Here is a 24784-nt window from a genome sequence, read left to right as displayed (position 1 = left end):
GGTTGGAGCCGGGCTCCGGTCCCGCTCCAGGATTCCCCGATTTTCGGAGCCCCCCCCGCCAGGAACGCACCCGATAGCGGGTGCTAAAATGATGCCCAATATTTCAGGTCGAAGACCTTTCATCAGAATTGGAAGATGTTGAAGAGTTAAAGTTTTTAAGCAAGTACAGAGCCAGGGAAAGGGAGGGTCGGGAGGAAAGAAAAAAAGGGAAGGTCTGTGATCGGGTAGAGGGCAAGAGTGATTAAATGACAAAAGGGATGATAGTGCAAGGCAAGGAGGATGATAATGGGACAGGTTAAGAAACAAAAGATCGGTCTGGAGTAGCTGTGAATGGCAAGAGCTGAACCATTACCAGCACTAGCTACCTGAAAAAATGGGAGCAGTGTTTATGATCTGAAGTTATTGAAATCAATGTTGAGTCCGGAAGGTTGTAAAGTGCCTAAACGAAAGATGAGGTGCTGTTCCTTGAGCTGACGTTAAGCTTCAGTGGAACAGTGTAAGAGGCCGAGGATAGAGAGGTCAGAGGGGGTGTGGGACAGGGAATTAAAATGGCAAGCGACCGACAGGTCTGGGTCACGCTTGCAGACAGAGCGGAGTTGTTCAGCAAAGCGATCATCCAGTCTGCGTTTGGTCTCTCCAATGTAGAGGAGACCGCATTGTGAGCAGTGAATACAGTATACTAAATTGAAAGGGGTACAAGTATGTAGGTGTATGTTTGGAAGTATGATTCTCTTATGTTACACTCCTGTGACCTGGACTAAAGCATAAAAACATCACAGAGTTCATTTAATGAGAGAGGGATTGTCTATCAGATAGCAAGTTTTTTTCTTGTATCCTGTCCAGGCATGTGTAAGAGTTGTTAGAAAAGCTTTGGCAGATATAGGAGGAATATTCTAGTCTTGGGGGCACGAGGCTTCATACAGAGTTTAAAATTATTGAGGGGAAAAGAGCATTTGGGATGAAAGAGGAAACAAAACTTCTTGGAGGCAGTTTTAACAACAGAAGAGATGCGTGAGTTCTACTTGAGGTCAGAAGAGATAGTGAGACCAAAATGTCAATAGATAGAGGCATCTAAAGGTAGATTTTATGAATTCACACTCCTGGCCAAGCTTCATGTGCCAGTAGTGCATATTGAGAATTTGGGCATGGAGGTCAGCATGGTCTGCAGGATTTTCTGTCTACTTTTTATCCTGATATATGGTCCTGCCACAGGCAGCTCCACTCAGATGACAATTTTATAAAATCTGCCCTCGTAGGTAAACAGTGATAACTGTTGGTTAGACATGTGAAGAAACTATCTTTGAACAATTGAAAAAAATAAGATTTTATTGTCCCTGTCAGAGGACTTGAAAGAGATGAAGAATTAGTGATTCTGCCATTGCACTACGAGAAGTTTGGATGTTGTGAGCAGAGACGGTATATAATCTGGAGGAAGTGATGAATACAGAGTGGAATTATTAGCAAAAGAGCGGATAGGGTGGAGGTCAGTGATATGATAAAGAGCAGAATGGGAGAGAGGACAGAGTCTGGCAAATCCCTGGGATAATGGAGAAAGAGATAATGTGCCATCAACTACAGTACAAATAGAGAAATTTGAGAGGAATCCAGTTGATGAGTTAGAAGCAGCATCCATGAAGTATTGATGTGAAGGCAACTTGGCAGTGGTTTGAAGGTTAAAAAGAATCATCTTTCTTAGGGAAAGAGAAAGAAAGCTGGACATGCTCAAAAATAAATCTCTACGCCATACTAGCCAGGACTGTTTAAGGTTTGAATCTGATCTACGCTGAATTAGCTGATCTTACCCAGGGCAGTACTAGGGCACTAAAGTGCCCCGAACTAGAGAGGCAAAAATTGGTTAGGATCCCTCCTCCTGATCATTATGCTGTGATCCCTGCTGGAAGTTTGTATATGTGCATGCTGGAGGCAGTACAGTGGAGAGCAATAACACTGACCCCTTGGGTTAGAGGGAAAAGCTATGACGGATGACTTCATAAGATAGGGATTTAGCCTTGGAAAGAGATATCATAGAGGTATATAAGAATGTTAACACAATAGTGAAAGTAAACCCAAAACTAAACATTCATTCACACCAGAGCAGCAGGACAAGACAAAATAGCACAGGTTCAAGGTTGTAATGTACAAATTTAGGACAGATATCAGGATGTATTTCTTTCCTTAGATGGTAATCAATAGCTGGAATGGATTGCCAAGGAAAGTGGTTGAGGCCAGAACACTGACCTCATTTAGGAAATGATGAGAAACTGTGATGGGAGGATGGCAGGGTTTATATTCTAGAAGCATGAGATCAAATGGGCTGAAGAATATTTTCATCTGAACTTATCTTGTGAAATAAAGTTGGCTTGGGATGTTTCCACATCGTTCACCTGAGGAAGGAGGTAGCCTCCGAAAGCTTGTGAATTTAAAATAAAATTGCTGGACTATAACTTGGTGTTGTAAAATTGTTTACAATTGTCAACCCCAGTCCATCACTGGCATCTCCACATCATGGGATGTTTCAGACTGATCATGGTGCAATACATTGATTTTTTACAACAGGGTAACAGCACACATATTTGAACCAAGGCACAACAGTATCAGATCTGGTGGAGGATGAAGTGAGGGTATGGAATCTTAGTGCCAACTAGAATAATATCATTTAGGTTTTTTTTTCCTTGCCAATTTTTCCCCTCCACTCTTTCCTCAATCCAGGGTAGTGAGGCCAAATGTGGCACCTTTACTTCTGCCTTGGTTGAGATCAGCTATCTCAGCACAGACCAGGTTTTGAGCCTGGGACTGTCCTAGTCTGTAAGGTCCAACTTTTCACTCAATATACATGCTGAGCCATCATCACTTACTGCACTGACATAGAAAGAAGGATCAGGAGAGTGAAAGCAAGGAAAAGCAGCACAGATTCTTGACCGGGAGCTTAGCCTCATTGAATTTACCTTTATAGTCTGAAAGATTAACTGTATCACCAGGCCAATCAGGGATACAAATAGGATGACTGACAATTATTTTTAGATCATTCCAGACAGCAAAGGACTCCACATGCTGGTGTGACAGGGAATCTATAAAAGCATTAGACTTCGACGAACTTGTATAAATTTCACAGCACACTTTTACAAGCACGTGCAAATTTGCAATTAATTTCTTCAAACACTGAAAACTTTATACAATCCTGTACAAATCACCAATTGTATAGATTGCCTGCAACATCAGACTGATCAGTAGAAAAGGATAAGCTGATGATGAATAATAAAGTTGCCAAGTATGGTGATTTCAGCACAGGAAATGTTAGAGTTAATGGATTTAATTTTGCTTAACAGACTTGAAAATTCATAGAGCTATCAAGGAATCATTCAGTTAAGATTCTCTTCTCTAACATGCAACCTCAGCTCCCTTTATGAGTGAAGACACTACCTACGTCATGTAGACCAGAAGGTCCCAAGTCTGATTGCTGGTCGATACTGAATGAGGTGAACTTCAGATGGGCTACTACAATTGACTTTAACTCATTATGTTTTTGGAGAAACTTATTACTAAGTATTAACAGATATTATGCTGCATGATGACGATAAGCCAGTTACAACAAAAAAACATTTGGAGCGTGACCCACGATACTTAGCATCTTCCACATCTCCAAACATACTGAACACCCAATTTCAGCTGCGGTACTGTGAAAAGGTCCTGACTAGAGGCTAGTTACTACATCACAAATTGGGAGGGAAAATTGAAGGGAGATTCATTCCTGACTACTGGTCCACAGTTCTTACCAACCACTTTTACAGTATCATTGCCAAAAGTTTGAGAGCATGCGATCTTTCTCCTCCTTTCTGACACAGATGATGTATGTACAGGGTACTTAAGAGAGCAAAACAGTCAACATTGTGTGATCTATGTAAACCAGTTGAAGCCCCATCCATGCATATTGTGCTCTTTTGGGAAGTTAGAAAAAAGCAGAAAGCATCCAGACGGTTTCAGTTGAATTTTGACCACACCGCAGGAGTCCAATTTGAACTGAACTGGAGCTCCACACTTTGGTTACTTTGCTTACTCCGAATTGAGACCACAGTATTTTATTTATTCATATGCCCTTCATCAGCGGATGGGGCTTATTTTTGAGTGTACTATTGCACTGGAACAATATGCTTGTTACTTTTAAAATGTATCTGATTAGGATAGTGAGTTGGGGCTGTGAGAGCTGATACATTGTAACATAAAACTGTTACATTTGCAATTTTGACCTTCGGACCTGTAATATACATTGAACTCTAATTTGCCCTATGATAAACAGCAAGCAAGAAAATCTAAAACATACATAATATAACAGTGATAAGAATATGATGAATGCCCCTCTTATATATGTTACTCATTAACAAACAGTTGCCGGGCACTAATAACGGGCCTTGGTGTTTGTTTAGTGCATGGAAGCCATTTATAAACTCAGCAATTTTTAAATTTATCGCTTCATTAACATAAGATGCTTTTAAAACACAACAAATATACTTTTTACATTTTTTTCTTCTCCCTTTTTCTGCCAGTGTTCTCCCCTCCCCATTTCCTGCCCTGAAGGCTTGGACTCCTGGCTGGGCTATCGATCCACAGGTGTTGGTCATCTTGCTCAGGTAGCCATTCCTCCTCTGTGAAATTAGATAGTGAGTGGTGGAAGTCTACTCGACTGCAGGGGTCATGCAGCCAAGCTCAGTCCAGTCCTTACCCAACGACCACATTGTACTCCTCCATCTCTGTAGTTGGAGAATGTTCAAGAGCCACTTTTACCGTCCTTATTCCTGGGGCATTTTGGCCAATTGTGGTGTTCCTACTGCCACCCTAACTGAGATCAGCTAACTCAGGGATTACTTCTGCGGCTTTACTAATCTGAATGGGTCAGCTATTCACCGGGATGAACATGTTTAAAACATGTATATATTTATTTTCTCTCAAAAGATTTTTGTTAAAAGGCTAGATGGGAACTAAAGGGTGTTGCAGAGATAAGTTGTGACACTCACATTACTACCAGTATGGTTGCCGTACAGCTGTGCTAACTTAAGGTAAATAAATCTCAGGGGCTGGATAAGATGCATCCAACATCCTTAAGGAACTAAGGGAGGAAATTGCAGGAACACTGGCACAAATCTTCCAGAAATCACTGAATACTGGAGAGATGCCTGGGGACTGGAGACAGACAGATGTTATTCCTATTTTTAAAAAAGGTAGCAAAAATGACCCAGGCTATCCAGGAGTTTGCGTCCATTGTAGGTAAAGTTATGGAAACCCATATGAAAGATAAAATCATGGAGTATCTGGATTGAAATGAAATCATGAAAGAAAAATATGGATTTATGCAAGGGAGGTTTTGCCAATCGAATTTGCTGTTTTTTTCTTAGGGTGTGACATAGGTGCTAGATAGGGGTAAGGCAGTGGATGTGGTGTACTTGGATTTCAGTTAGGCCTTTGATATAATTTCTCTGGAAAGGCTGGTACTGAAGATAAAGCAAATGGGAAACAGTCGAAATATTTTGTAATGGAGCAATATGGGGCCTGAGGCGCTCCACTGCATGATTAGTTTGCCCTGAGGCAGCCTGCACCAGCACCATCTGCACTCAGGAAAAGCAGGCCTACGTGGGGCCTAACAGGTGGTCCTTAAAGGGAAAGCTGCAGGCTGCAACCAACAAAGTAAGTTTTTAAAATATTTTAAAAGAACATGGGCTGCAGCCGGACACTGCTCCCCCCCACCCACCCCCTATCGCAGCTGCTTCCCCCCACCCCAATCACTACTGCTCACCCCCCCACCACCAAGATCACCAATGCTTCTCCCCGTGGCCACCGCTACCTCCCTCCCAATCTTCAAACACGTTTCGCCGCTCCCTGGCTCCATGGAAATGAGGTCTGAGGCGCAACATCGGGGTGCCTGGGGCCTCACCATTCATGCGAAGGGATCTTCCCCTGCGCCCCGGCATGCCCCAAAACACCCCATAATACAAGTGAAACTCCACGGGCATTTCTACATCAAATGGCAACAACAGAGCACATCAGAAGAAAAGACCACGGCTGGTTATCAGCAAAACAGTGAGCCAATACTAAACCCAGCACAGCAATAGGAATCCCAGATAGGAAAGGATCCCATTAACACCACAAGGAACATACCCATTATTGGAACAACAAGGAGTGGCACAGAAGACCACGTAACAAGGATATTTAATACCAATGATCTTGTGATTGTTTAACTGTTTATATTGCAATTGTTGGACTGTTGAGACTTTTTGTTTGTTGTTGATGAAATCTCTAGTAAGGCCCCAGATGGAGTATTGCATCCAGTTCTGGGCACCACATTTTAGGAAGGATGTCAAGGCCTTGGAGAAGGTACTGAGAACTAGAATGGTACCAGGGATATGGAACTTCGGTTATATGGAGAGACTAGAGAAGCTGGGGTTGTTAAGGGGAGAATTAATAGAGGTGTTCAAAATCATAAAGGGAGTAACTGTTTCCAATGGCAGATGGGTTGGCAACCAAAGGACAAAGATTCAAGGTAATTAGCAAAAGAACCAGAGGCGAGATGAGGAGAATTTTTTTTTACACAGCGAGTTGTAACGATCTGGATGCACTGCCTGAAAGAGTGGTAGAAGCAGATTCAATAATAAAAACATAGAAAATTGGAGCAGGAGTAGGCCATTCGGCCCTTCGAGCCTGCTCTGTCATTCAATATGATCATGGCTGATCCTCTATCTCAATACCATATACCTGCTCTCTCCCCATACCCCTTGATGCCTTTTGTGTCTAGAAATCTATCTAACTCCTTCTTAAATATATTCAGTGACTTGGCCTCCACAGCCTTCTGTGGGAGAGAATTCCACAGGTTCATCACCCTCTGAGTGAAGAAATTTCTCCTCATCTCAGTCCTAAATGTGCTACCCCATATCCTGAGACTATGACCCCTTGTTCTGGACCACCCAGCCAGGGGAAACATCCTCCCTGCATCCACTCTGTCTAGCCCTGTCAGAATTTTATGTTTCAATGAGATCCACTCTCATTCTTCTAAACTTGAGTGAATACAGGCCGAGTCGACCCAATCTCTCCTCATACGACAGTCCTGCCATCCCAAGACTCACACAATACTCCAGCTGTGGTCTCACCAAGGCCCTGTATAACTGCAGTAAGACATCCTTGCTCCTGTACTCAATCCTCTTGCAATGAAGGCCAACATACCATTTGCCTTCCTAACTGCTTGCTGCACCTGCATGTTTGCTTTCAGTGACTGGTGTACAAGGACACCCAGGTCCCTTTGTACATCAACATTTTCCAATCTATCACCATTTAAATAATTTTCTGCCTTTCTGTTTTTCCTTCTGAAGTGGATAACTTCACATTTATCCACATTATACTGCATCTGCCATGTATTTGCCCATTCACTCAACTTGTCTAAATCGCCTTGAAGCCTCTTTGCATCCTCCTCACAACTCGCAATCCCACCTAGTTTTGTGTTGTCAGCAAACTTGGAAACACTACATTTGGTTCCCTCATCCAAATCATTGCTATATATTGTGAATAGCTGGGGCCCAAGCACTGATCCCTGCGGTACCACATTAGTCACTGCCTGCCACCCCAAAAAAGACCCATTTATTCCTATTCTCTGTTTCCTGCCTGTTAATCAATTTTCAATCCATGCCAGTATATTACCACCAATCCCATGTGCTTTAATTTTGCACACTAACCTCTTATGTAAGACTTTATCAAAGGCCTTCTGAAAATCCAAATAAACCACATCCACTGGTTCTCCCTTATCTATTTTACCAGTTACATCCTCAAAAAACTCCAGTAGGTTTGTCAAACATGATTTCCCTTTCATAAATCCATGTTGACTTTGTCTAATCCCGTTGATATTTTCTAAGTGTCCAGTTATCACACCCTCTATAATAGACTGTAACATTTTCCCAACTACTGATGTTAGGCTAACCGGTCTATAGTTCCCTGTTTTCTCTGCCTCCTTTCTTAAATAGTGGGGTTACATTTGCCACCCTCCAATCTGCAGGAACTGTTCCATAATCTACAGAATTTTGGAAGATGATAACTAATGCATCCACTATTTCTATGGCTACCTCTTTTAGTACTCTGGGATGCAAATTATCAGGCCTTGGGGATTTATTGGCTTTCAGTCCCATTAATTTCTCCAGCACTATTTTTTTACTCATACTAATTTCCTTTAATTCCTCCTTCTCACTAGTCCCTTGGTTCCTAGTATTTCTGGGAAGTTATTTGTGTCCTCTTCCGTGAAGACAGAACCAAAGTATTTGTTTAATTGCTCTGCCATTTCCCTGTTCCCCATTATAAATTCTCCCGTTTCTGACTGTAAGGGACCGACATTTGACTTCACTAATCTTTTTATTTTTACATACTTGTAGCAGCTTTTACAGAACACTTTTATGTTCCTTGCACGTTTACTCTCATACTCTATTTTTCCCCTCTTAATCAATCTCTTGGTCCTTTTTTGCTGAATTCTAAACAAAACTAGGTGGGATCGTGAGTTGTGAGGAGGATGCAAAGAGGCTTCAAGGTGATTTAGACAAGTTGAGTGAGTGGACAAATACATGACAGATGCAGTATAATGTGGATAAATGTGAAGTTATCCACTTCAGAAGGAAAAACAGAAAGGCAGAGTATTATTTAAATGGTGATAGATTGGGAAATGTTGATGTACAAAGGGACCTGGGTGTCCTTGTACACCAGTCACTGATAGCAAATATGCAGGTGCAGCAAGCAGTTAGGAAGGCAAATGGTATGTTGGCCTTCATTGCAAGAGGATTTGGGTATAGGAGCAAGGATGTCTTACTGCAGTTATACAGGGCCTTGGTGAGACCACACCTGTAATATTAAGTGCAGTTTTGGTCTGCTTACCTAAGAAAGGATATACTTGCCATAGATGGAGTGCAGCGAAGGTTTACCAGATTGATTCCTGGGATGGCAGGACTGTCGTATGAGGAGAGATTGGGTCGACTCGGCCTGTATTCACTTGAGTTTAGAAGAATGAGAGTGGATCTCATTTAAACATATAAAATTCTGACAGGGCGAGAGAGAGGAGATGCAGGGAGGATGTTTCCCCTGGCTGGGGGCTCCAGAATGAGGAGTCACAGTCTCAGGACTGAGAAATTTAGGAGGAGAAATTTCTTCACTCAGAGGGTGGTGAACCCGTGGAATTCTCTACCACAGAAGGCTGTGGAGGCCAAGTCACTGAATATATTTAAGATGAAGCCAGATAGATTTCTAGACACAAAAGGCATCAAGAGGTATGGGGAGAGAGCGGGAATATGGTTTTGAGATAAAGGATCAGCTATGATCATATTGAATGACGGCGCAGGCTCGAAGGGCCGAATGGCCTACTCCTGCTCCTATTTTCTATGTTTCTATGCTCCCAATCCTCAGGCTTGCTACTTTTTCTGGTAACTTTATATGACACCTCTTTGGATCTAAACTATCCTTAATTTCTTTTGATAGCCATGGTTGGGCCGCTTTTCCTTTTGTGTTTTTGCGCCAGAAGGGAATGTATAATTGTTGCAATTCATGCTTTCGTTCCTTAAATGTTAGCCATTGCCTATCAATTGTAATGCCTTTTAATGAAGCTTCCCAATCTATCATAGCCAACTCACTCCTCATACCTTCGTAGTTTCCTTTGTTTAGATTTAGGATTCTAGATTCGGATTGGACTACTTCACTTTCCATCTTAATGAAGAATTATATCATGTTATGGTCACTCTTCCCTCAAGTACCCCGCGTAACAAGATTATTATTTAACCCCTTCTCATTGCACAATACCCAATCTAGGATACCGTGTTCCTTGGTTGGCTCCTCAATGTACTGGTCTAAAAAACCATCCCGTACACACTCCAGGAATTCATCCTCCACAGTATTATTGCTAATTTGGTTTGGCCAGTCTAAATGTAGATTAAAGTCACCCATGATTACTGTCATACCCTTGTTAAATGCATCTCTAATTTCCTGTTTGATGCCATCCCCTACATTACCACTACTGTTTGGAGGCCAAAAGAGAACTCCCACCAGTGTTTTCTGCCCCTTGGTGCTTCTTAGCTCCACCCAGACTGATTCTACATCTTGATTTTCTGAGCCAATATCCTTTCTCACTATTGCTCTGATTTCATCCTTTACTAACAACTCCACTCCACCTCCTTTTCCTTTTTGCCTGTCCTTCCTAAATATCGAATACCCTTGGATATTCAGCTCCCAGCCTTGGTCACCCTGCAGCCATGTCTCTGTAATTGCAATTATATCATACCCGTTTACATCTATTTGTGCTGTTAATTCGTCTACCTTATTACGAATGCTTCGTGCATTCAGATACAGTGCCTTTAGATTTGTCTTTTTAACATTTTTAGACATCTTAACATTTTTTTGTACTATGGCCCTATTTGTCTTATTACCATTTTTTCTTACCCGGACCCTATTTGTAAGTGCACTCTTTTGTTTTGTACGCTCTGTCCCTTCCTGACACAATTTGGTCATCCTTACCCCAATCACTTTCCTGCACTGCTTCTTTGTCTTTTCTCTTTAATAATTTTTGAAAGGGAATTGGATAAATACTTGAAGGGAAAAAAATTGCAGGGCTATAGGGAATGGGCAGGAGAGTGGGATTAATTGGATGGCTCTTTCAAATAGCCAACACAGACTCAATGGGCCAAATGGCCTACTTCTGTGCTGTGTCTTTCTAAAATTCTACAATTCTATAAGCTTCATAAATATGAATTTTTATAGCTTGAGCTCAATAAACTTTTTTAGTCTTTTTTTCCTCTTACCCTTACCTTTTTTCCTAAAGGTGGCAACTCATGCTTGTACTGAGGGTCCCACAAGTGACCACGCTCAATTGATGACCATCACATCCAAGCCCAAATGTGTCCTCAACCAATATCCACTCACACACATTTCCAGCAGTCAGCCATGGATAGCAATTAGGAGAAGGAACCATCTTAACATGTTTTCCCTCCTTAACCTAAAGGTACTGAGGTCAATTGTAGCCCCTTTACTGAGTCTACCTGACTCAACAAGAAGTAAATATTGAATCTGGTACTTTCCAAGTCTGTATGGCTCACCACCAGTGAGTTATCTTTTCCGTCATTTTAAACATAGGCAACAATTTTTTCTAAAAATCTGGAATGCATATTTTTCAGACCCTTTGGGTGCTCTACCTTTTTGCAGTCAGGCTACTGCTTCATCTCAGTTTGCATGAGTTGGAAACACATTTCATACAAAAGCCCTTTTGGCTATCTGTAATAACAAGATTTCTAAGGAACAAGTTGTGCAGTATTCAAATCATACCACTTAAAAAGAACAAAAAGAGCGATTTGTGTGTTATCCAAATGCAGGTCTTTATCAAATTTAAAAACCTGTTCTCGCCTGGACCAAGTGCCTATTTTGGCTTTTTTTATTAAATGTAGTATTTCCTGATTGGATCCACTGCCATTGTTGACTGGGAATCAAATGAACTAACCAACTATACTGAACACCATTTTGTCATTTGCAGGAGAGGGCTACCAGTGACAAAACAGCAATACAGTAACAACAACCTCAGTTGGCTAAATAATCTGCTTGTTTTTCTTTAACCAAGTAATATGCTTTATCAGGACATTGCTGCAGGAGTTCCTCAGGGCAGTGTCCTAGGCCCAACCATCTCCAGCTGCTTCATCAATGACCTTCCCTCCATCATAAGGTCAGAAATGGGGATGTTAGCTTTTTTTTTATTCGTTCACGGGATGTGGGCGTCGCTGGCGAGGCCAGCATTTATTGCCCATCCCTAATTGCCCTTGAGAAGGTGGTGGTGAGCCGCCTTCTTGAACCGCTGCAGTCCGTGTGGTGACGGTTCTCCCACAGTGCTGTTAGGAAAGCAGTTCCAGGATTTTGACCCAGCGACAATGAAGGAACGGCGATATATTTCCAAGTCGGGATGGTGTGTGACTTGGAGGGGAACATGCAGGTGGTGTTGTTCCCATGTGCCTGCTGCTCTTGTCCTTCTAGGTGGTAGAGGTCGCGGGTTCGGGAGGTGCTGTCGAAGAAGCTTTGGCAAGTTGCTGCAGTGCATCCTGTGGATGGTACACACTGCAGCCACAGTGCGCCGATGGTGAAGGGAGTGAATGTTTAGGGTGGTGGATGGGGTGCTAATCAAGCGGGCTGCTTTATCTTGGATGGTGTCGAGCTTCTTGAGTGTTGTTGGAGCTGCACTCATCCAGGCAAGTGGAGAGTATTCCATCACACTCCTGACTTGTGCCTTGTAGATGGTGGAAAGGCTTTGGGGGGTCAGGAGGTGAGTCACTCGCCGCAGAATACCCAGCCTCTGACCTGCTCTCGTAGCCACAGTATTTATATGGCTGGTCCAGTTAAGTTTCTGGTCAATGGTGACCCCCAGGATGTTGATAGTGAGGGATTCGGCGATGGTAATGCCGTTGAATGTCAAGGGGAGGTGGTTAGACTCTCTCTTGTTGGAGATGGTCATTGCCTGGCACTTATCTGGCGCGAATGTTACTTGCCACTTATGAGCCCAAGCCTGGATGTTGTCCAGGTCTTGCTGCATGCGAGCTCGGACTGCTTCATTATTTGAGGGGTTGCGAATGGAACTGAACACTGTGCAGTCATCAGCGAACATCCCCATTTCTGACTTTATGATGGAGGGAAGGTCATTGATGAAGCAGCTGAAGATGGTTAGGCCCAGGACACTGCCCTGAGGAACTCCTGCAGCAATGTCCTGGGGCTGAGATGATTGGCCTCCAACAACCACTACCATCTTCCTTTGTGCTAGGTATGACTCCAGCCACTGGAGAGTTTTCCCCCTGATTCCCATTGACTTCAATTTTACTAGGGCTCCTTGGTGCCACACTCGGTCAAATGCTGCCTTGATGTCAAGGGCAGTCACTCTCACCTCACCTCTGGAATTCAGCTCTTTTGTCCATGTTTGGACCAAGGCTGTAATGAGGTCTGGAGCTGAGTGGTCCTGGCGGAAACCAAACTGAGCATCGGTGAGCAGGTTATTGGTGAGTAAGTGCCTCTTGATAGCACTGTCGATGGCACCTTCCATCACTTTGCTGATGATTGAGAGTAGACTGATGGGGCGGTAATTGGCCGGATTGGATTTGTCCTGCTTTTTGTGGACAGGACATACCTGGCCAATTTTCCACATTGTCAGGTAGATGCCAGTGTTGTAGCTGTACTGGAACAGCTTGGCTAGAGACGTAGCTAGTTCTGGAGCACAAGTCTTCAGCACTACAGCTGGGATGTTGTCGGGGCCCATAGCCTTTGCTGTATCCAGTGCACTCAGCCGTTTCTTGATATCACGTGGAGTGAATCGAATTGGCCGAAGACTGGCTTCCGTGATGGTGGGGATATCGGGAGGTGGCTGAGATGGATCATCCACTCGGCACTTCTGGCTGAAGATGGTTGAAAACGCTTCAGCCTTGTCTTTTGCACTCACGTGCTGGACTCCGCCATCATTGAGGATGGGGATGTTTGCAGAGCCTCCTCCTCCCGTTAGTTGTTTAATTGTCCACCACCATTCACGACTGGATGTGGCAGGACTGCAGAGCTTTGATCTGATCCGTTGGTTGTGGAATTGCTTAGCTCTGTCTATAGCATGTTGCTTCCGCTGTTTCGCATGCATGTAGTCCTGAGTTGTAGCTTCACCAGGTTGGCACCTCATTTTTAGGTACGCCTGGTGCTGCTCCTGGCATGCTCTTCTACACTCCTCATTGAACCAGGGTTGATCCCCTGGCTTGTTGGTAATGGTAGAGTGAGGAATATGCCGGGCCATGAGGTTACAGATTGTGCTGGAATACAATTCTGCTGCTGCTGATGGCCCACAGCGCCTCATGGATGCCCAGTTTTGAGCTGCTAGATCCATTCTGAATCTATCCCATTTAGCACGGTGGTAGTACCACACAACACGTTGGATGGTGTCCTCAGTGCGAAGACGGGACTTCATCTCCACGAGGACTGTGCGGTGGTCACTCCTTCCAATACTGTCATGGACAGATGCATTTGCGACAGGTAGATTGGTGAGGACGAGGTCAAGTAAGTTTTTCCCTCGTGTTGGTTCGCTCACCACCTGCCGCAGGCCCAGCCTAGCAGCTATGTCCTTCAGGACTCAGCCAGCTCGGTCAGTAGTGGTGCTACCGAGCCACTCTTGGTGATGGACATTGAAGTCTCCCACCCAGAGTACATTTTGTGCCCTTGCTACCCTCAGTGCTTCCTCCAAGTGGTGCTCAACATGGAGGAGGACTGATTCATCAGCTGAGGGAGGACGGTAGGTGGTAATCAGCAAGAGGTTTCCTTGCCCATGTTTGACCTGATGCCATGAGATTTCATGGGGTCCAGAGTCAATGTTGAGGACTCCCAGGGCCACTCCCTCCTGACTGTATATCACTGTACCGCCACCTCTGGTGGGTCTGTCCTGCCGGTGGGACAGGACATATCCAGGGATGGTGATGGAAGAGTCTGGGACGTTGGCTGAAAGGTATGATTCTGTAAGTATGGCTATGTCAGGCTGTTGCTTGACTAGTCTGTGGGACAGCTCTCCCAATTTTGGCACAAGTCCCCAGATGTTAGTAAGGAGGACCTTGCAGGGTCGACTGGGCTTGGTGTTTTGCCGTTGTCGTGTCCGGTGCCTAGTGGTCTGATGCCGGGTGGTCCGTCCGGTTTTATTCTTATTATGACTTTTCGTAGCGAGATATTACAACTGAGTGGCTTGCTTGGCCATTTCAGAGGGCAATTAAGAATCAACCACATTGCTGTGGGTCTGGAGTCACATATCGGCCAGACCGGGTAAGGACAGCAGGTTTCCTTCCCTAAAGGACATTAGTGAACCAGATGGGTTTTTACGACAATCCGGTAGTTTCATGGCCATCATTACTGATACTAGTATTTTAATTCCAGATTTTATTTAATTAATTGAATTTAATTCAATTGACGATTGCACAGTGTTCAGTTCCATTTGCATTCCTTCAGATAATGAAGCCGTCTATGCCCGCATGCAGCAAGACCTGGACAACATCCAGGCTTGGGCTGATAAGCGGCAAATAACATTCACGCCAGACAAGTGCCAGGCAATGACCATCTCCAAAAAGAGAGAGTCTAACCACCTCCCCTTGACATTCAACAGCATTACCATCACCGAATCCCCCACCATCAACATCCTATGGGTCACTATTGACCAGAAACTTAACTGGACCAGCCACATAAATACCGTGGCTACAAGAGCAGGTCAGAAGCTGGGTATTCTGCGGCAAGTGACTCACCTCCTGACTCCCCAAAGCCTTTCCACCATCTACAAGGCACATGTCAGGAGTGTCATGGAATACTCTCCACTTGCCTGGATGAGTGCAGCTCCAACAACACTCAAGAAGCTCGACACCATCCAAGACAAAGCAACCCACTTGATTGGCACCCCATCCACCACCCTAAACATTGACTCTCTTCACCACCGGCGCACAGTGGCTGCAGTGTGTACCATCCACAGGATGCACTGCAGCAACTCACCAAGGCTTCTCCGACAGCACCTCCCAAACCCGCGACCTCTACCACCTGGAAGGACAAGGGCAGCAGGCACATGGGAACAAGACCACCTGCACGTTCCCCTCCAAGTCACACACCATCCCAACTTGGAAATATATCGCCGTTCCTTCATTGTCGCTGGGTCAAAATCCTGGAACTGCTTTCCTAACAGCACTGTGGGAGAATCTTCACCACACGGACTGCAACGGTTCAAGAAGGCAGCTCACCACCACCTTCTCAAGGGCAATTAGGGATGGGCAATAAATGCTGGCCTTGCCAGCGACGCCCACATCCCACGAACGAATAAAAATAAATGGTTTATTTGGGTAATGACAACAATGATGTTGCAATACGCTATAGAAAACAGAAAATGCCAGGTAAAATTAGCCACACCACCCCTGCTTATGAAAGGGAAATTAAGATCACTGTTAAAGTGACTCCTGCTGGAAAAAAAAGCATGTGTGTGGATGTCAGGTGATGATAGGATCGGGCTTGGCTATGATACCTTCCACAATATAATAGACTGGTCAGGACTGGGAACTGCATATACTAGGTTATAAGGTCTACAGGAAGGATAGGAAAACTGGTAGAGGGAGAGAAGTAGCCTTTGTGATTAAGGATGCAATTACTTCAATGATAAGAGAGGTAAGCAAGCAGTGGAGACTTTATGGGTAGAATGAAGAAATAGAAAAGGATTTAAGACTGTAGTAGGAGTTGTGCATTGGCCCCCTGGTTGCAGCTGTGAAGTGACAGAATACATAAATGCAAAGATTAGACAAGCATGTCGAAAAGGCAGAGTGGTTTTAATGGGGGACTTGAACTTTCACATAGATTTGGGTAAGCAGGACGAGCTCATCTCAGAAAGGTCGTGAATTTCTTGAGTGTGTTCAGGTCAGGTTTCTGCAACAATATGTCCAGAACCAACAAGGGGGCAGGCCATATTAGATTTAATAATGATAATGATTCAGATTTAATTAACAGCCTAACGGCACGTGAACATTTATCTAATAGCAATCATAATATGATCGAGTTCAATGTTGTGTTTGAAAGGGAGAAAGGGACAAATCTGCTAATGGGTAAAATGTCTGAAGATCATTGGGAGGTGTTCAAAAAAGAATTTAACTTGATACAGAACCTGTTTTACCCCTAAGGGGTAAGTGCTCTACTTGCCAAAAAAAACAGTCATGGACGACAAAAGAGGTAAGGGGCTACATAAAACTAAAACTAAAAGAAAAGAAAAGATCCTTGTGACTGGGAGAGATACAAAGAACAGCAAAGGGTGACAAAATAGATAGTAAGAGCTACAAAAAGGGACTATGAAAAGAAACTTGTTAGGAATATCAAGATAAACACAAACATTTTTTACAATTATATTAGGAAAAAGAGGATGGTCAAGAGCAATGTGGGCTCCTTAAAAACTGATAATGGCAATATTGTGAATGAAAATAGGGAAATGAGGGACATGTTAAATAATTTCTTTGCATCAGTATTTACAGTAGAGGAAGTGGATGGCATGCCGGACACCCCAAGGAAACTAATTTTGAATCAAGGTTGGGGACTCACCATAATTAACGTAAGCAAATTAACAGTAATGAAGAAAATAATGACACTAAAGAGTGACAAATACCCAGGACCAGATGGTTTCCATCCCAAGGATTTAAAGGAAGTAGGTGAGACCACTGCAGATGCCCCAACTATAATTGTCCAAAGTCCTCTCGGATTGAAAAATCAGCCAGGTGTTCTGCTCCTGATTCTATCCAGTGTGTATGTATGAATACCAGCTAAGGTTGGGATTCGGCTCAGCTGCATTGCCCTCCACAGTCAGACAGGCTACTTGGCCCAAATATTGGAGGGTGCACTACACTTGTGAAACTATCGCCCAGGATGAGTCATCACATTCAGGAGAGGAAGAAACAAATCTGGAGATTTTTTTTTACAAAAAGCGAAGAAATAGATTTCCCCTTTTCTTCCCCTTCGCCGCTGAGGGCTTTGAATTTTGCTGGGATATTTTTCAGCAGTGGTCATTGGATAGCAATCAAGAGTAGAAACCCTGACGGATTTTGTTTCCCCCCCCGAGAATCACTAAGGCCAATCATAGTGGCCCAACCACAACCAAGCAGAGATCAATAGCTCAGCACAGAATGAGCAGGAAACCTCAGATCTCCCCCGCCCAGTTACACTTTGGACAGTCCTTTTACCAACTAAACTAAATCATTTTTTTTTTCCTTTTTATCTGGTGATTCTTGAAGAGCCTGGCATTCCACGGGCCATTCACTATGAGCGTGCCTTTATAATGAGTCTCTTCAGGCTACTCTGCTCTGAAGAGCATTACAGCTGTGCCCATTCCTGTTCTCATTCGTGTGCACTTTCCAACAGAGGTCATTGGATGGTAATCAGGAGAAGGAGCCATCGCAGATTTTTCCCCTCCCTATCCAAGAGTAGCATAGCCATCTATCACCCCAACTGTTGCCCTGCAAATTCAGCGCAGATTGAGAATCGATATATATTCCTCACTTATTTGTCCTATTTTACATTGAAAAGTGGACAGTAAGTCTAGTATATGTTGTAAAAATCTTTAGAAATACATGACTTTAAAGTGATTTTCCAATATAACATGCAGTATTACACGTTGGAAAATGGATGCAAAATGCAAGTCCAGGTACTCCACAGATGTACATGATATGCAAACATTTTGAGAGACAGGGAAAGGTGCACATTATAGGGCCTAATTTCTGAGTTTGCAAAACAGTGGGGAACCTCTCTCACCGACTGAGCATTTTGATAGATCACGGGCACCACACACACGATTTCCTGATATGTGCAGCCAGTGGGGAAGGCTCCCCACTGGTAGTGTGAACTCAGAGAATTCCCCCCTCCCCTTCTGCATATGCAGTTTAGACGTGAAAAATCATGTTAAAATCATACCTTTTAGAACAAAAGGCATCATATGATCAATATTTTATGTGGATTTGCATTTCAAAAGCTTATTAATATTGGAAGAGACACTTTTAGTCCTGGCACTAAGCAGTCTCCTTTCAAAAGAAAAAAATTGCTGTTTAAATTGAACAAGATCATCAGATCCAGTCACAATATTTTCATGAGATAAAAGATACATGTAAGCATATCAATCTGTGAACACAAACAATAACGGAGTGGCTATAAGCAAGATGGTAACAAAAAATTGGGGTTCAAAGGTCATCAATGATTGTGACGTTATGTCCTGTTTGTTTTATAACACATCAATTGAATGTCTGAGTTCACATAATCAAGAATGGATCAGATTTACCAACCCTTTGCTTGATTTTCCAGTTTTTGTATTAGCCCACATTATATATATAATGTGTGTTGTTCACTGTTTTTCTCACTTCCCCCTTTCTCCTGAAGGTGTTGACTCCTTGCTGGGGTACAAGTGCATATGTGGTCACCCTCTCGTACCTCATCTAAATGATCATTATTCACGTGTCAGACTTGATAGTAAGTATCAGCCACCGGGGGAGCTGATGATTTTCCAGTTTTAAAATGTTGCTGGAGAAATGAACAACACCACATTGGCTTTAATATTTACAAACATATGAACATACAAAATTGACGGGCAGAAAAAGACCAGCTGGTCCATCATGGCTAAACGCTTCGTCCCTCCCTTGACCTCCAAGCCACCACTGCCCCCCACCCCCCACACGCACACCACCCACTCAGCCATGTAATCTCCTGGGAGAGGCAAAAAAACAGAGAAAAAACCCAGGGCCAATTATGGGAAAAAATACACTGTAAAATTCCTCTCCGACCACCTCAGACGATCGAAACCGGTCCAGGAGATCACATGGACCAAGTATTATCTATAAAGACACTTACCTTCTGTATAATGCGATCTCTGCCCCAGACAGGAACCGGTTCAGCTCCCTCTTAAAGGCATAAAGAGTGTCAGCACCCAACACACCAGCCAGCAACGCATTCCACAGGCTCACTACTCTCTGGTAAAAGAAAAACCGCCAGACATCCAGTCTATTCCTACTCTTACATCGTTTAATCTCATGTCCCCAGATCCTCCCCAATCTGTAAAACTGGAATAATCTATCAATAGGGATGATCTCCAGCCCTTTATTTATTTTATTGACCTCTATCAGGTCACCTCTAAGTCTACGCTGCTCTAAAGTAAATAATTGTAAACAATTTTACAACACCAAGTTATAGTCCAACAATTTTATTTGAAATTCACAAGCTTTCGGAGGCTTCCTCCTTCCTCAGGTGAATGTGGTGGAAATCCTCGAACCCTTCGCATTTATAAATCACAGAACAATACCTGGTGATTACAGATAGTCTTTCCAACTGCCCGTTGCCAAGGCAATCACAGTGTGCAGACAGAGAGGTGTTACCTACAAGTCCACCGAATATACAAACCACCAAAAAAAACAGAGAGAGAGGCAGAAACATAGAAAAGACAGCAAATGACCCGTTATATTAAAAACAGATAACATTTGTTCGCTGGTGGGGTTACGTGTAGCGTGACATGAACCCAAGATCCCGGTTGAGGCTGTCCTCATGGGTGCGGAACTTGGCTATCAATTTCTGCTCGACGATTTTGCGTTGTCGTGTGTCTCGAAGGCCGCCTTGGAGTATGCTTACCCGAAGGTCGGTGGCTGAATGTCCTTGACTGCTGAAGTGTTCCCTGACTGGGAGGGAACCCTCCTGTTTGGCGATTGTTGTGTGATGTCCGTTCATCCGTTGTCGCAGCGTCTGCATGGTCTCGCCAATGTACCATGCTCTGGGGCATACTTTCCTGCAACGTATGAGGTCGACAACGTTGGCCGAGTCACAGGAGTATGAACCATGCACCTGGTGGGTGCTGTCCTCTCGTGTGATGGTGGTATCTGTGTCGATGATCTGGCATGTCTTGCAGAGGTTACTGTGGCAGGGTTGTGTGGTGTCGTGGACGCTGTTCTCCTGAAAGCTGGGTAATTTGCTGCGAACGATGGTCTGTTTGAGGTTGGGTGGCTGTTTAAAGGCGAGTAGTGGAAGTGTGGGGATAGCCATAGCGAGGTGTTCGTCGTCATTGATGACATGTTGAAGGCTGCGGAGAACATGGCGTAGTTTCTCCGCTCCGGGGAAGTACGGACGACAAAGGGTACTCTGTTGGTTGCGCCCCGTCTTAGTCTTCTGAGGAGGTCCATGCGATTTTTCGCTGTGGCCTGTTGGAACTGTCGATCAATGAGTTGAGCGTCATATCCCGTTCTTACTAGGGCGTCTTTCAGCGTCTGTAGGTGTCCATCGCGTTCCTCCTCGTCTGAGCAGACCCTGTGTATTCGCAGGGCCTGTCCGTAGGGGATGGCCTCTTTGACGTGGTTAGGGTGGAAGCTGAAAATGTTGGCGTATTGGGGTGCGAATTTGGTCCCCATGGCTGTTCCGTGTGTTGGGTAAAGAACTGGTTATCGAAGGTGAAGACATTGTGATCCAGGATGAAGCGGATGAGTTGTAGGATGGCGTCTGGAGATTGGCTGTTGTTGGTGTTGAGTATTGATGCTGTCGCAGCGATGCCGTCATCGTGGGGGATACTGGTGTAGAGTGCCGAGACGTCCATCGTAGTGAGAAGTGTTCCTGGTTCAACTGGTCCGTGGGTACTGAGTTTTTGTAGGAAGTCTGTAGTGTCGCGACAGAAGCTGGGGGTTCCCTGTACGATGGGTTTCAGGATGCCCTCGAGGTGCATGCCCTCGAGGTGCACCTACCAGGTGCATGGTTCATACTCCTGTGACTCGGCCAACGTTGTCTACCTCATACGTTGCAGGAAAGGATGCCCCAGAGCATGGTACATTGGCGAGACCATGCAGACGCTGCGACAACAGATGAACGGACACCGCGCAACAATTGCCAGACAGGAGGGTTCCCTCCCAGTCGGGGAACACTTCAGCAGTCAAGGACATTCAGCCACCGACCTTCGGGTAAGCATACTCCAAGGCAGCCTTCGAGACACACGACAACGCAAAATCGTCGAGCAGAAATTGATAGCCAAGTTCCACACCCATGAGGACGGCCTCAACCGGGATCTTGGGTTCATGTCACGCTACACGTAACCCCACCAGCGAACAAATGTTATCTGTTTTTAATATAACGGGTCATTTGCTGTCTTTTCTATGTTTCTGCCTCTCTCTCTCTGTTTTTTTTTGGTGGTTTGTATATTCGGTGGACTTGTAGGTAACACCTCTCTGTCTGCACACTGTGATTGCCTTGGCAACGGGCAGTTGAAAAGACTATCTGTAATCACCAGGTATTGTTCTGTGATTTATAAATGCGAAGGGTTCGAGGATTTCATTTCCACCACATTCACCTGAGGAAGGAGGAAGCCTCCGAAAGCTTGTGAATTTCAAATAAAATTGTTGGACTATAACTTGGTGTTGTAAAATTGTTTACAAATCTAAAGTAAATAGACCAAGATCCTTGAGCCTATCTGAGTGGCTAAGGTTCTTTAAGCTAGGAATCATTCTTGTCGTTCTCCTCTGGACCTTTTCCAAAGCCGTTATAACACCCACCATGTGGGGATCCAAAATTGGGCATCGTACTCTAGATGCGGTCTGAACAGCGACCTATGTAGTGTCAAAATGGTGCTCTTTAATTTATACTGAAGGGTTATATTAATAGAACCCAATACCTTGTTAGCTTTTGCTACTGTTTCTATACATAGTTGTCTGTGCACAATAACACCAAGATCCTTTTCTCTCTAAATCTCTTTTAGTATTATACCCTGCAAAAAATACATGTATTCTGTGTTGGCCCTACCAACATGCATCACACTACATTTATCTAAATTGAACGCCATTTGCCAATGTGTGGCCCACTCCCTGAGCACATCTAAATCTTTTTGGATTTGATTGCACTCCTCCACCATCATAATCCTTGCACAGATTTTGGTGTCATCTGCAAACTTACTTACCATACTCCCAACATCGCTGTCCAGGTCATTAATAAAGACTGTGAAGAGTAACGGGCTTAGGACCGATTCCTGGGTGACATCACTCGTAACATGTCTCCAAGCTAAGCCAATTTCTAATCCAACTTTTCAAATTTCTACTGATACCACAAGATTCTATCTTGTGAAATAATCTAGTCTCTCAGACATAATTAAAGTCCTATTCTCAGCATAGTCGGACTCCAGCTATTCCAATGGCATTCGGTGGATGCGGGGAAAGAGGGGGGAGTTGCAACAAAGTTATTTTGATATTTTACACATTGCAGCTTCACAGCATTTACCAATCTTTGCTTACCGACAATAATCTCCATGAAAACTGATTGGCTAAACATTTGCCACAAACTGCAGAAGAGGAATACATTTAAAACAGCAAGCAGCATGATTTACAGTTAAATATAGATCTGCATCCTTGTGGCATAAAAATTAGCAATAGACACTTTTAAAATATGTTTTAGTATTTTGTATGGCTGAAAATGTCATCATAGACATTTCAAACACAGGAAATACAATCCTATGACTAAATTTAATTATTTTCCTGTAAATTTTGTCTTTTTTATGTCATTATTATGTTAAAAATCTTATTTCCAGCTTGGTGGAGAACATAAGATGGTAGTTGAGAGGCATTTCAATTTTTTTTTGGAATGATTTGATTGGCTGTGTTTCTGATCATTGCTAGCTGTTGTTGACCATGAAGTTTTGATTGGAATTTATTTGGTAATTTTCATTCCTGGTTGCTATATGTTGATTGCCACATTCTTATCTATTGAATACTGATTTGTTGCTGATTCATGGATATAAAATTTGAGCCAATCAGGAGGCATGACACCTGAAGTTTGATGCCTGATGTATGACACAGAATTGTGCTAAACAGGAAGTGCTCGCAGTCATATCAGGTTTTTTTTATTATAAAGATAGGAATATTACACAGTATAGGAATATCGTAATTGATAGACGAAAAAAGACCAAGAAGTATCTAGTTCACATTCTACCATCCTGGTAATCATAAGGTACGACAATAATGAAGTTGTTGACTAATCATGACAATCAATCTCTATCAATTCGTCCACAACTCAGACATGAGGAGAGGAAAACCCCCAGTGGTGGAGAGCTTTGGGAACCATAGATCCAAAGTCAATTGTTCCTTCCAAGCATGCTGCACTTAACATATGTAAGGAATCTTACAACACCAGGTTATAGTCCAACAAATTTATTTTAAAATCACAAGCTTTCGGAGATTATCTCCTTCGTCAGATGATTGAATGAAAAGGTTCTCAAATCGCATATCTTATACGATGTTGGGACAGCATCACACCAATCAAAAGGTGTCGTTGTTATTCAAACAGGCCAGTCACGGAGAACAGCACGTCCCAGTACACTCGATATACATTGTGTCTTTTACACAGGCAGGCAGAAAGAAACTCAAAATGGCAGAGAGAGAGAGAGAGAGAATTTTAAAAAACATATAAATTTTTTCCCCCTTTTTGCTGGTGGGGTTACGTGTAGCGTGACATGAACCCAAGATCCCGGTTGAGGCCGTCCTCATGGGTGCGGAACTTGGCTATCAACTTCTGCTCGACGATTTTGCGTTGTCGTGTGTCTCGAAGGCCGCCTTGGAGAACGCTTACCCGAAGATCGGTGGCTGAATGTCCTTGACTGCTAAAGTGTTCCCCGACTGGGAGGGAACCCTCCTGTTTGGCGATTGTTGCGCGGTGTCCGTTCATCCGTTGTCGCAGCGTCTGCATGGTCTCGCCAATGTACCATGCTCCGGGGCATCCTTTCCTGCAACGTATGAGGTAAACAACGTTGGCCGAGTCACAGGAGTATGAACCATGTACCTGGTGGGTGGTGTCCTCTCGTGTGATGGTGGTATCCGTGTCGATGATCTGGCATGTCTTGCAGAGGTTGCCGTGGCAGGGTTGTGTGGTGTCGTGGACGCTGTTCTCCTGAAAACTGGGTAACTTGCTGCGAACGATGGTCTGTTTGAGGTTGGGTGGCTGTTTAAAGGCGAGCAGTGGAGGCGTGGGGATGGCCTTAGCGAGGTGTTCGTCGTCATCGATGATATGTTGAACACTTAACATATGTCATGTTTCAAATTATTTATGTGTTGTATAATGCATAATGTATTATTCTATTAAGATGGAGCTGTGTCCTTTTAATGCCACAAACTCTAATTGTTAAGTAAACAGAGGTTCAGCTCATTAATTTGAATTGTTGTTGGGTCAAGGAATTTTGCAATTAGAATTTGCTTATTAGTTTCAAGAAGCATCCAGCATTTTAAGATTGTTT

This window comes from Heptranchias perlo, chromosome 19 (genome assembly GCF_035084215.1).
Source record: "Heptranchias perlo isolate sHepPer1 chromosome 19, sHepPer1.hap1, whole genome shotgun sequence".
NCBI lineage: Eukaryota > Metazoa > Chordata > Chondrichthyes > Hexanchiformes > Hexanchidae > Heptranchias > Heptranchias perlo.
Note: the sequence above shows the minus strand (reverse complement) of the source record.